The sequence below is a fragment of the Vicugna pacos genome, chromosome 1, assembly GCF_048564905.1.
Source record: "Vicugna pacos chromosome 1, VicPac4, whole genome shotgun sequence".
Taxonomy (NCBI): Eukaryota; Metazoa; Chordata; class Mammalia; order Artiodactyla; family Camelidae; genus Vicugna; species Vicugna pacos.
Window position 1 is genome coordinate 121864803 of NC_132987.1, and position 12076 is coordinate 121876878.

Genomic DNA, 12076 nt, shown 5'->3' on the forward strand with positions numbered 1-12076 from the left:
GCTGCTCTGCGCGCTCCTAAAAAGCACGTGTGCTGTTGTAACTGGGGGTGCGATTCCACACATGGCGATTAGGTCGCGTGAGCTGCAGGGCACTATGCAGGGCACGTTTTCTGTGTCTTTACCTATTTTTTGTCTCTTGTTCTATCTCTGCCTGAAAGATGAACATTGAGATCAGCTGTGTCGTGGCTGTGTTCTTTCATTTCTCAGTTCCCTCTGTTTTTGCTTCATGTATTTGCAATTTCTCTTCCTGGCCACATACTTATTTGTGTCTTCTTGGTGGATCAACCCCTTTATTCTTAGGAAAATGTGCCCTTTACCCTTGGTGCTATTCTGCTTTTAAAGTCTTCTTTACCTCCTATTAATACAGCCACTCCAGCCTTCTGAACGTCTAGTGCTCCTAGGTTTTATCCCTTTCCAGGCTTTTCCTTTTAATGTCTTTATATTTGAAGTGGATTTCTTACAGGCAGCATGTGTTAGTTCTAGAAATTGCAGTTTTTTCATTAAGTTTTTAACCCGTTTACATTAAATGTCACTACTGATATGGTTGGGTTTAAATCTACTACCTCGCTGCTCACTTTCTGTTTGTCTCATTATTCTTTTTGATGTTCTCCTCTCTCTCTACAGCTTTCGGATGCCGAGCCCATTTTAAACCCACTGTTCTCCACGCTTGATTTATGAGCTGTACTTCTTTTTATTTCTTTGTGGCTGCTCTTGGTTGCAATATGTATCATTGACTCATCACAGTCTACCTTTAAATTCCATCGCACCGCGTCACGGTAACACAAGACCCTCGGAACAGTGTGCTTCCGTTTCTCCAGCCTCGTTCTTTGTGCTTTAGGTCGTACGTTCTACTCCTGTGTATGTTTTAAGCCCCATAATGCACTGTTGTCCTTTTTGTTTTCAGCAATTGTGTTTTTTTCTTCATGTCTTTGTATAGATCCTTGTTTGCATTTTTTGTTATGTTGTGAATCATCTGGATTTTGTATTCTTGCTTTAAAGAGTGTGGACTCTGTCCTGGCAGACAGTTAAGTGACGTACGGATCAGTTTAATGCCTTTGAGACCTTTTTTTTTAGCTCTGCTAGGATGGTTCTAGGAAACCCCTGCTCCAGGGGGAGTTCTAGCCTGCAGCTGAGGCACCATCCCTGTGGCGTCTCCACCGAATTCCTGCTGACCACCAAGAATTCCTCACTCCAGCTCTTTGGCGCTCAGACATTTGGAGATGAGGTTGGGGAACATTGCGGGGTCAGGTCATGTGGGACCTTGAAGGTCCTTGAGGAGTTACTGCTGTGATTCCTGTGTGGGGACAGGTGATGGAGGTGGTGAGAGTGGTCAGATTCTGGCATGTTCCAAAGGACGAGCCAAGCTTATTTCCTGACTGGGTGGATGTGGGAGAAGCCTCCAGGGTCCGGCCTGAGCCACAGGAAGAGTGGAACAGCAGCCTTGTGAGGGTGTGGGCTGAGGGTGAGGAGGACCTGGTTTGCCTGTTGGACATCAGTGTCGGGTCGACATGCCTAGAGGAGCCGGTAGCGCCCCCTGAGCTGGGGCTGTAGCAAGGAGCTGGCAGTGTGGGTGGTGTTGGATGCGCTCACCAGGGGGCACCCAGGACTGAGCCCTGAGGCTCCCACTCAGGGACAGGATTCCCTGGGAAGGACGCTGGCGACTTGCCACCATTCAGAACAGAGGGGCCAGAATCATGAAGCCCTTTGAGAACCAAAGAAAAACATGCAAGCTGAGCAGGAGGCTGCGCCAGGGATGAGCTTCAGGGGAGGAAGACCCGGGGGCGTGGCAGTGTGTTCGTTTGTTTGCAAGATTGTCTCTGGGGGAAGAAGAAAGAGGCTTTTAATGTAACTTGGGGGCCCAACTACGACCAATGGGAGACGGGTTGGGACTCCTTAAGGGAACAGAACTTAACAAAAGTAGAGCTGCTGTCTGGACCCGGGGCAAAGGGTGGGGACCACCTGTGGGTGGCTGAGCGGGGACCTCTACAGTCCCTCCAAAGCTGGGATCCTAGGAGCCACGAAGAGGTTGGGTAACAGATTGCGCTTCAGAGCACAGGGGGCCGTGCGAATATCTCAGCGTCACCATGCTGTGAGCAAAGGTCCAAGGATGGGAGAAAAAGAGAGAAGCGCTTACCTCGAGGCTCGGCGCCGTGTTGTGGGGGGCGGGTTCTGAAGCGGCGGCAAAGGCAGCCCTGGGGGCGGGACTGCTCTAGAATCTCGGGAGGCCTGGCCCCGCGGGCCTCGCGCACAACGGGTGCTGGGACGCAGCTGTCGGATGGCACCTACTGCTGCTGGAAGGACAGGAGAGCCGCGTCCCTTGCTGCTGGCTGGGGCAGCCTGGCGCTTCCAGGGCAGTAGGCAGCTGAGTGCACGGCCCCCCAGGCCCCCGGCTGTCCTGCTCCCCTGAACCGGCCCGCGGGCCCCATGCCTCCCCTGTGCAGACAAGGGAATGGGTTTCCTCCAAAGGCCCTGCATTTCCCAGCAACGTCAGACCTCCCCCTCCCCCAGAAAGGGAAGGTCGGGCCTCGCTCTGTGCACAGGGCTGGTCAGGCTAACACTGCCTTCCCTCGGATCTGGGTGTGTGGTGGCCCCTTTTCTCCAAATGCGTCGGGGCAGAGTTGGTGTCAGAGAGACCCCCACGACCTGAACTTTCTTGACGGGCAAGGAAGCAGATCTCCGTCTCTGCCCTTTGGAAACTGCCCTGAGGAACTTTTTACCTCATCTCTCTCTTTCTTCATCTCCATCCATCACTGCCCCGCCTTGCCTCCCAGAGCCTCCCAGCCTCTGCCCCAGCTCAGGCACCGGTCCAGGCCACGCAGCCCTGAGTGAGGGCCTGTAAGGAGCCCCACCTCCCCTCCACCGACGGGCCACGTTCACAATGGCAGGAAAAAGAACGTGAGCAGAGGCCGCGGGAGCCTTGTGCCCAGACTTCCACGCAGCTGCGGGGGCCCAGGGCCCGGCCTCTCCCAAGGGCCCCACCCTCCTCACTGATCCCCCGAGTCTGACGTTTACGTAAATGCTCCTGGCCGGTCCTGGTGGGGTGTGCGACGCAGAAATGCCCCCAGGGCTTGCTGTTCTGCTATTTAAATATTAGGGATTCCTGTAAAGGGAAGAGGATTGTGAAAACCATGACTTTTCGTGGGAGAGGAGGGTGGGCCCGTCCGCGCCCGGCCCGGACCGGACCCTGGGGGCTGCAGACCTTCTTAGGGGCGAGAGACGGCCCCCACAGGGTCGGCAGGGGAGCAGCCGCGGCCTCCCGAACGCAGGGCACACGCGGCCCCCGTCAACGGGAAAGATGTGTGTCTCCCAAATGCCATTTCAGGAAAGTATTCTTTGCCTCGTCCCGGGAGACAGTCATGCGGAGAGACTGCTCCCCCTTGATGAATGAAACAGTCCACAGCAATGACAAAACCTCTGTGCCTCTTCTTTATGATGACAGTGCTGTTTCTTTTGAAAACCATCGCATCATCCATCATTTTTATTTGATTGGAGCAGCTCAAACTCAAACAGGGAGCTTTTCTTAATTATTGGATTCGTGAGTTCAGCCGCCAGCCAGGATGCTGTCCTGCCGGCGTGCCCCCGCCAGCTGGGAGCCTGCGCGGGAGGTAACCATTAGAGTCGTGATGGTTAATGAACCGGACCCCGTGAGCAGAGCCCAGAGGGGGAGGAGGGGCCCCTGGAGAGGAGGCCGGCCTCCCTGGCCCGAGCCCCCCAGGCACGGCAGGTGGGGGCCCAGTCTGTGTGCTCCTTGTCCTGTGTCAAGGCTGCCACATCTCCTTTAGACCAAAGGCCACCAGCGCTCCTTGCCGGAGCCAGGACTGAAAGGGGAGCACACCCCATGTTCTCGGGCAGGAGGGCCTGCGGCAGCCGCGGGTCCCAAGCAGCCTGATGCTCTCCCACAGTTTCCTCCAGTGACAGCAGTGCTCAGCCCCGAGCCGCTTGGCCTGATGATGGAGAGTGTCCTCCACCTTAAGACAGAGGCACCTGCCGTGGGGAGGTCCACCCTGCTTGGGCCCCTCCATCTCCGCCTCCCCAGGACCATAACATGCCTTTCATCACCCAGCACGCTGCCCGGCTGCACCTCTGCTGGCCTCTGGTCCGGCCGGCCTGTCGGGAGGCACACAGCTGCGGGCAGCGCTGCCTGGCTCCACTGAGCGTGGCTGTCCTGTCCCGTCTTCTGGGCAGGGGTCGTGGCGACCCCAAGCCTCCCTGCTTCCAGCAGCTTCCTTGTCCTTGGCTCAAGGTGGACGATGAGAGGTGGGCATGAAGATGCGTGGGGTGCCCGCGGCCCGGGTGCTTCTGGTTCTGCCAGTCGGAGTGACAGGTGCCCGCCTGGAGGGGCGGGGAGCCAGCTGTGCATTGAAGGGTGCCCAGAACTCCAGCAGGGGACAAGCAGCCCTGCCCCGGGGCACACCTGCTCTTGTTCTCTGGGGTGGGGGCTCCAGCTGCCCGCTACAGACGCCCTCCCTATTTTAGAGGGGTCCCTATGCCTCAAGGCCCGGGAGGCCAGGCCAGAAGGGCCCATCTGTATCTTGCTACAAGTGCTGCCTCTGCTGGGGTCTCAGAAACTGAACCCACTCCTGCGCCCCATAATGTAAGAGAAGACGGGTCCTGGTTAGTGCCTGCGGCTCGCTCTGGCTGACTCGCAGTTAAAATCTCCGCGGGACGGAGCAAGACAGCTGGAAGGCGCTTCAGCGGCGGAACCCCAGAGCTGCCCCCAGGACACACGCCTCCGGGAGGGGAGCACGGGGGCCAAAGGCCAGCCACGGCCCAGGGGCAGGTGTGCTGCGGGCGCAGAGCACGCAGAGACGTTTGAAGACCCGGTGGAGACAGGGAGTGTAGAGAGCTCAGGGACAGTGCTGCCGCTGCGTGTTCTCTTACTGAGACGGAGTCAGCGCCAGAGCCAGAATTTTAAGCGCCCACGTCCACTAGTTCGCAGTGTATTCTCTTTCTCGGGCAGCCGTCACCTCTGCCTAATGCCAGAGGGTTTCTGTCCCCTGGAAAGGAGCCCGGTCGCGCTCAGCAGCGACTCCCATCCCCTCCCCCCTCCCCCGGCAACCGCGCGCGTCTGTGTGTGCGCGTCGTGGGCATGTCGTGTAGTGGCATTGTGGCTTTTTGCGCCTGCTTCTTTCGCTTAGCCTGGTGTCTTCAGTGTCCCCCTGAGTTGCAGCAAAGGTTAGCACTCGTCCCACTGTGTGGAATGGCCTCACTGGGTTTGCCCACATCGGCCCCCGGGCATTTGGCTGGTTTCTGCTTTTTGGCTCCTGTGACTGGTGCCGCGGTGAACATTTGTGGGCAAACTTTCGTGTGAATGATACACATCGACGTGGGGTGTCCTGAGACAAGTTGGGTTAAATAAACTATTTAAATTTTTAAAAAGCTGCAGAGCACAGCCCCTTGGAGGAGGGGCTGAGATGAGAGCATGCGTGTGGCCCAAGGCCCCCACTGCAGGCTCCTCCAGGCGGGACCGACCGCAAGCGCTGAGGGCTGACGCCCCGAGACCCGTCCTCTGGGCCGGACGAGGAGCGCCGGACAGTCTGGGCTTCCGCACCCAGCGGGGCCGGGGGAGTGGCTCTCCCCTCGTCTTTGCGGGTGCGATGGCCACAAGAAAGCTGGTGACCACCGTAAATAGCAATTTCCCTTCAAAATAGGACTTAGGAAACGTACCCGTGTGGTTCTTAGGAGAATAAATGAAGTAATTTGCGCTTAGCACAGTGCCTGCCACTTGGGGAGCGCTCGCTAAATGATAGTCATCGTTTCCAACGGCCTCGAGGGCACGTTTGAGTCAGGCTGAAGCCCGCTCTCTCTGGAACTGGTGAACTTACCAGGACAGGCGTGCTCCCTAAGGTCTGAGACGACCCGTGGAGTGCTGGCTTCATTTCCACTTGCAAGTCAAGTGAGTGCTTGAGATTTGAGCACAAATATGTTGCTTCTGAGCGATGATAAGGCTTCTTAATGATATTGTCTATTTTTAGAGCAGTTTTATTGCCAACATCTTTGTGATCGTAGCCTTAGTCATCTTCGCTTTCATTATTTTTAAAACAAAACGGGTGCGGTGTATAAAATTAAAAGCTCCCACTCTCCTGGGAAGTCTCTGAGGGGCTTACTCCACTTCTGTTTTCTTCAGCTTTGTGGTCACCCTCCCCCTGGGGTGGCCTGGGCAACCACAGCAACCATTAGCGCGTCACTGCCAGGGATGTGGGCAGCAGACCGCAGCCCCGAATACCAAACCTGCATGCGATGACTACAGAACGCCGTGCAGGCGGTGCATGGAGTCCACGGGTTCCACATCCGCAGATGCGGGGGGCCGACAAAGGGATCTGAGCATCTGCAGATTTTGGTACCCTCGGTGGGGGCGGTCTTAGAACCACACCCCTGTGCATGTCAAGGACTGACCGCATAGTGAAGACGGTGACATCTGAACGTGACTCCAAGGAGGCAAACGTTCAAACTCTCCTCTCTGCCTCCTAGGCATTTGTGAAAAGCAGGCACCCCACACGTACATCCGGTCTCCTCTAAAAGTGTTCCGTTTGATGAACTGAGATAAAAGTGCTCATGCATGTGGCCACCCCCCAGTCAAGACAAAGAACATTTCCTTCGCCCCAGAGCAGTTCCTTGTGCGTCGGTTCAAGTCAGTTCCCACACACCGTCAGAAACCACTGTCCTGCCTCCCTTGACCACGATTGCTTTTTCCTGTTCTTAGATTTCATGAGAACAGCGTGTGCTCTCTCGTGCCTGCGTTCTCTCACCCAGGATCATGTCTTTAAGATTCATGCGTGTCGTTTATTCTGTATCGCTGGGTGGTGTTCCGTTTCGTGAGCACTGCACAACTGGTCCGTTAATTCTCCTGTGAGTGGACACTGGGGGTGACTTCCAGGTCGGGGTTAAGCTGCCGTAAATACTGTGCGGGTCACACTGCAGATGTATCTGTCGGTTATGTTGGGCAATGCGTGGGGGTGATGTTGCTGCTTCTCATGATACTGGATGTTTATAAGAAACCATCGAACTGTTAGTGGTAGGAACGCACCGTTTTACGTTCCCGCCAGTAATTTTGAGTGACCCAGGTGTCACTCATTCTCAGCTTTTTAAATTTTAGACATTCTAATAGGTGTAAAAATTATATTTCATTATGTTTTAAGTTTGTGCTTCTCGGATAACGTAACCGTTGAGCGTGTCTTCCTGAGCGTGTTGGATGCGCAAGGATCTTACTTGGTGAAGTGCCTGTTCCCAGTATTTTTCTCATTTTTCAGACTGTTGTGTTCGTTTTTATCACTGGTTTGTGGGAAACCGTATATTCTGGATGTAATTCGTTTGTCAGATGTAAGTACAGCAAATATCTTTTCCCAGTTTGTGACGCACCTTTTTCATTTTCTTGAAGAGGTCATTTGATGAGCGAAGTTTTTAACTTGATGAAGTTAAGTGAACAAGTTTTTTTTTTTTGTTTTTTTATGTTTCGTGCTTTTTTGTGTCTTCTTTAAGAACCCTTTCTCTACCCCAAAGTCATAAAGATACATTTTTAGGAAACTGAGGGTTATAGCTGTTGTATTTTAATCTGTGATCCATTCCAAATTAACTTTGTGTGTGGTGTGAGGTAGGGGTTGGCAGTCTTTTTTTCCCCCCAATGCAGGTATCCAGTTGTTGCAGCCTGCCTTGTTAGAAAGAACTTTTCTTTCTCATTGAACCACTTTGGTACCTTTGTTGAAAATTGATTTTCTTTGTGTGCCTCAGTCCCTTTCTGGGTTCCCTCCTTTGGTTCATTGACCTGTTTGTCCTCACACCAAGACCATGCTGGCTTAATTCCTAGGGCTTGGAATCGGGGAGTCTTACGTGTTTGTACTTTTTTCCTGTTTTGGGTCCTTTTATTATTTATTATTATATGAGTCCTTTTCTTCTTCCTACAGATTTTAGAATAAAGAGTCAACTTGTCCATTTCTTTCAAAAAGACTTCTATGACTTGGACTGGGGTTGCAGTCAGTGTACAGATTCATTTGGAAACAGTAAGCTCTTAACGATACTGAGTCTTCCAGCCACGAGCACGATACCCCCCTGCACTCACAGCGCTGAGCTCTCAGGATAGGGACCCTGCGTGTCTTTTGTTAAGTCTGTTCCTCAGCATTTTCTGTTTCCTAGTGGTGTTGTCAGTGGGCTCTTTTAATTGTCCATTTGTTTGCCGCTCGTTTATAAAAATACAACAGGTATTTGTGCATGGACATAGCAGCTTGTGACATGGCTTACTAATTCATTCATTAGTTCTGGGAGTTACAGAATCTCAGGATTTTCTGTAGAGACAGTCACATCTTCTGATAACAGGCCATTTTGCTTCTTTTGGGGGGCATAATTAGAATTGTTTGTTTGTTTGATGGAGGGACTGGGGGTTGAGCCCAGGACCTCATGCCTGCTGAGCACACACTCTATCACTGAGCTCTACCCTCCCCCGCCCACCCGTTTTACCTCTTACATTCCAGTAGGTTTTTATTTCTTTCCCTTGTCTTGCTCTACTGGTTGAACCTGCAATACAATTAAATAAAATTAAGAGCAGGCATCCTTACCGCCTCCCGCCTTTAGGGGAACTAACTACATGTACCTTTTCACCGATGATCGTGCCGTGAGCTGCAGATTTTTTGTCGATGCCCTTTATCATGTTGGGGCTGCCTTCTTCTCTTAGTTTGCTAAGAAATTTTTGTCAAAAGTGTTCTTTGAAAAAGTTTTCTGTAAAGTTTTATCAGATGTTCTTTGTGCATCTATTGAGACAGATTGAAGAAGTTTCCTTTTATTCCTAGTTTTCTAATTTTTTTATCATAAATAGGTGTTAGATTTTTGTCACATGTTTTTTCTGCATCTGCTGGGATAATCATGTGATTTTTCTCCTTTTTTGTTAAGATAGTGAATTATGCTGCCTGATTTTCAAATGTAAAATAACTTTGCCTTCCTGGGATATACTTGGGAATAAATTTAACAGGACCTCTACCCTGATATAAGATGTGTTCCCCTCTTATATGTTGCTAGGTTTATTTCCTAATAATATGTTAAGGATTTTTGTGTCCATGCGCCTATGGAATGTTGGCTTGTAACTTTTTTCTTGGAATGTTATTGTCATGTTTTGCTAGTGGGGTTATGGTGGCCTTATAAAACATACTGGAAGGCTTCCTTTCTTCTCTGTTTTCTGGAAGACTCTGTGTAGCTCTGGCATTATTTCTTCCTGCATCTGTTCACGTGTAATGTGTTTATTGCTATGCTTGAGGTTAGGTCTGCCACGTTGCCCTTTGGTTTTTCTTGGGTTTGGTCTCCAGCTCCTCCTCTTCTGCCTTCTCTTGGGTTAACTGGATCCATTTTTGTGTTCTATTTTGTTCCTTCTGTTGGCTCTTTATTTGCACTTTGCAGCATTACTCTTAGTGGGCTGTTCAAGGTATTTCACTGTGCACCCGCAACCTTTTTAAAGTTACAGACTTTATTTTTTAGAGCAGTTTTAGGTTTACAGCAAAACTGAGTGAAAAGCACAGAGAGTTCCCACATGTTCCCTCCCCACACACGCAGCTTCTCCCACCATCCACATCCTCCATTTGAGATTTACGTTGGTTTGTCAGCAAACCAACACGGACGCATCGTTATCAAGCAAAGTCCATAGTTTATTTACATCAGGGTTCACTCTCTGTGTTATACAGTCTGTGGGTTTTGACAGATGCATGATGATTTGTGTCCACCACCACAGAGTTGTCCGGAGGAGAAGGTTCTCTGCCCTAAAAAATCCTCTGAGCTCCACCTTTCCATCCATCCCTCTCGCCCAACCCCCGCAACCACAGATCTTTTTCACTGTCTCCACAGTTTTGCCTTTTCCAGAAAGTCCAAAGTTGGAATCACATAGTGGGTAGCGTTTTCAGACTGGTCTCCTTCGCTGAGTTAGATGCACTGCAGTTTCCTCTGCGCCTTTTTGTGGCTTCACAGCTCTCTTCCTTTGGTGCTGATTAGTATTGCACTGCATGAACGTGCGGTAGCTTATCCCTCACCTATTGCAGGACGTCTTGGGTGTTTCAGCGTTTGGGCGATTGTGACCAAAGCTGCTGTGAGCATTTGTGTGAAGGTTCTGTGTGGACATAACTTTTCAACTTCTTTGGGTAAATACCCGGGAGTGCGACTGCTGGACTGTACACTTAATTTTTTTAAAACCCATGGAACTATCTTCCAAACTGGCTGCAGCATTTTGTGTTCCCACCAGCACTGAGCGAGAGCCCCTGGTGCTCCCCGTCCTCACCAGCGTTTGGTGGCGTCGGGGTTTGGGGTTTTTGCCGTTCCGACAGGTGGGCGGTGGTATCTCGTTGCTGTCTTAATTCGCGTTTCCCTAGGAAGAGTAAGCATCTTTTCGGATGTTTATTTGCCGTATCTTCTTTTCTTGAAGTGCCTTTCTGGATCACCGGCCCACTTTTCAGTCATCCTTACCTTCTTAGTCTATTGCAGGTAATACCGTGCCACTTCGCGTAAGCAGCAAGGCCCCTGCGGCAGTAGAGCCCCTCCCCCGCAACCTCCGCGCTCTTGCGGCCGCGCACGCTACGTCTGGGCTAGACACGGGGTGTCGGGTCCCCCCCCCCCCCCCGAGTTCGAATTGACATCCCAACCAGCCGTGTGGTGGCACTTCGGGCGGTGAGCCAGGAAGGGGACTGACGCCTTGTGAAAGAGGCCGCAGAGCAGCCCTCAGCCCCCTGCTCTGCGAAGACGGTGACAGGACGGCCATCTCTGGCCGGGAAGCGGCCCTCGCCCGACGCCGCCTGCCGGCGCCGCCACCTCCGGCCCGCAGCCCGCAGCCCCGCGGCCCCGCGGCCCCGCGGCGAGGCCCGCCGGCGCCGGCCGGAGCAGGCGGAGGCGGCGGAGGCGCTGCGCGGCGCGGCACCGCCGCCTCCACTTGGAACCCAGCTGCCTCTTGAAGAAATTACGAAAAGAAACTTCCAGATCAGGTTTTGGAGTTCCCCGCCTGTTCGCGGTTTCTGGTGCTTTTTTATTTTTCCCCGAAGATGCCAACTCCCGAGTGGCGTGTTGTCCCTCCAGCCGGAAGAACTTCTTTCCTTCGGCCGCTTCTTAAAGCGCCGAACTGCTGCTGCTCCTGCGTCAGCTTGCTGCTTCTCTGAACTTGTCTTTACCTTGCCTTCATTCTGAAGTGCGGTTTGTTAGGGTACAGACGCCGCCTTCAGAGTTTGGTATTTTTCCCCATCGTTTCTGACGAGGAGTCGGCTTTTGCTTTATCACCGTTCCCCGGCAAGGAACGTGTCTCCCCCCCCCCCCCCCGGACGCTTTCGAGGTGTTTCCCTTGGTTCCTGGGCCGCAGCACTTGGGCCCGGCCGCGGCTTCTTTCTGTCGCCCTGCGTGCTGCTCCTCGCTGAGCTTCCGGGCTGCATACATTTGTTCTCACCAAACCTGTCGTTTCCTGCTGCTGCTGCTGCATTTAATGTGTTTTGTGCGCCATTCTGCCTCCTTTCTCCCTGAGAACAAGTACGTGTATGTTAGAAGTTTGCTGTTGTCCCTCCAGTGGCTGGCTCTGCTGTTTTTCCTTTATCTTTTTTTCTTTCTGCTCCTCAGATTGGGTAATTTCTAATGATCTGTCCTCAGTTTCCAAGTTGCTGTAAGCCCAGCCATGAATTTTTTTATTTCAGATTTTTTTTTGGTATGTGTATATTTTTATTGAAGTATAGTCAGTTTACAATGTTGTGTCAATTCTGGTGCACAGCACGGTGCTTCAGTCATACATGAACATGCATATATTCCTTTGCATATTACTGTTTCACCGTAAGTTACTACAAGATATTGAATATGGTTCCCTGTGCTGTACAGTATGCACTTGTTGTTTGTCTATTTTATATTTAGTAGTTAGTATCTGCAAATCTCGAACTCCCAATTTATCCCTTCCCACCCCCTTACCCCCCCACCGGTAACTGTAGGTTTGTTTTCTATGTCTGTGAGTCTGTTTCTGTTTTGTAAATAAGTTCATTGTGTCTTTTTTTTTTTATATTCCACATATAAGCGATCTCATATGGTATTTTTCTTTCTCTTTCTGGCTGACTTCACTTAGATTGACGATCTCCAAGTCCAT

General features: G+C 51.8%; 1 protein-coding gene across 5 annotated transcripts in view; it reads left to right on the top strand.

Annotated features, from left to right (window-relative positions):
- PDE9A (phosphodiesterase 9A) overlaps nucleotides 1-12076 on the top strand; it is a 91634-nt gene that overhangs the window by 40080 nt on the left and 39478 nt on the right. The gene's annotated exons all lie outside the window — the stretch shown is intronic.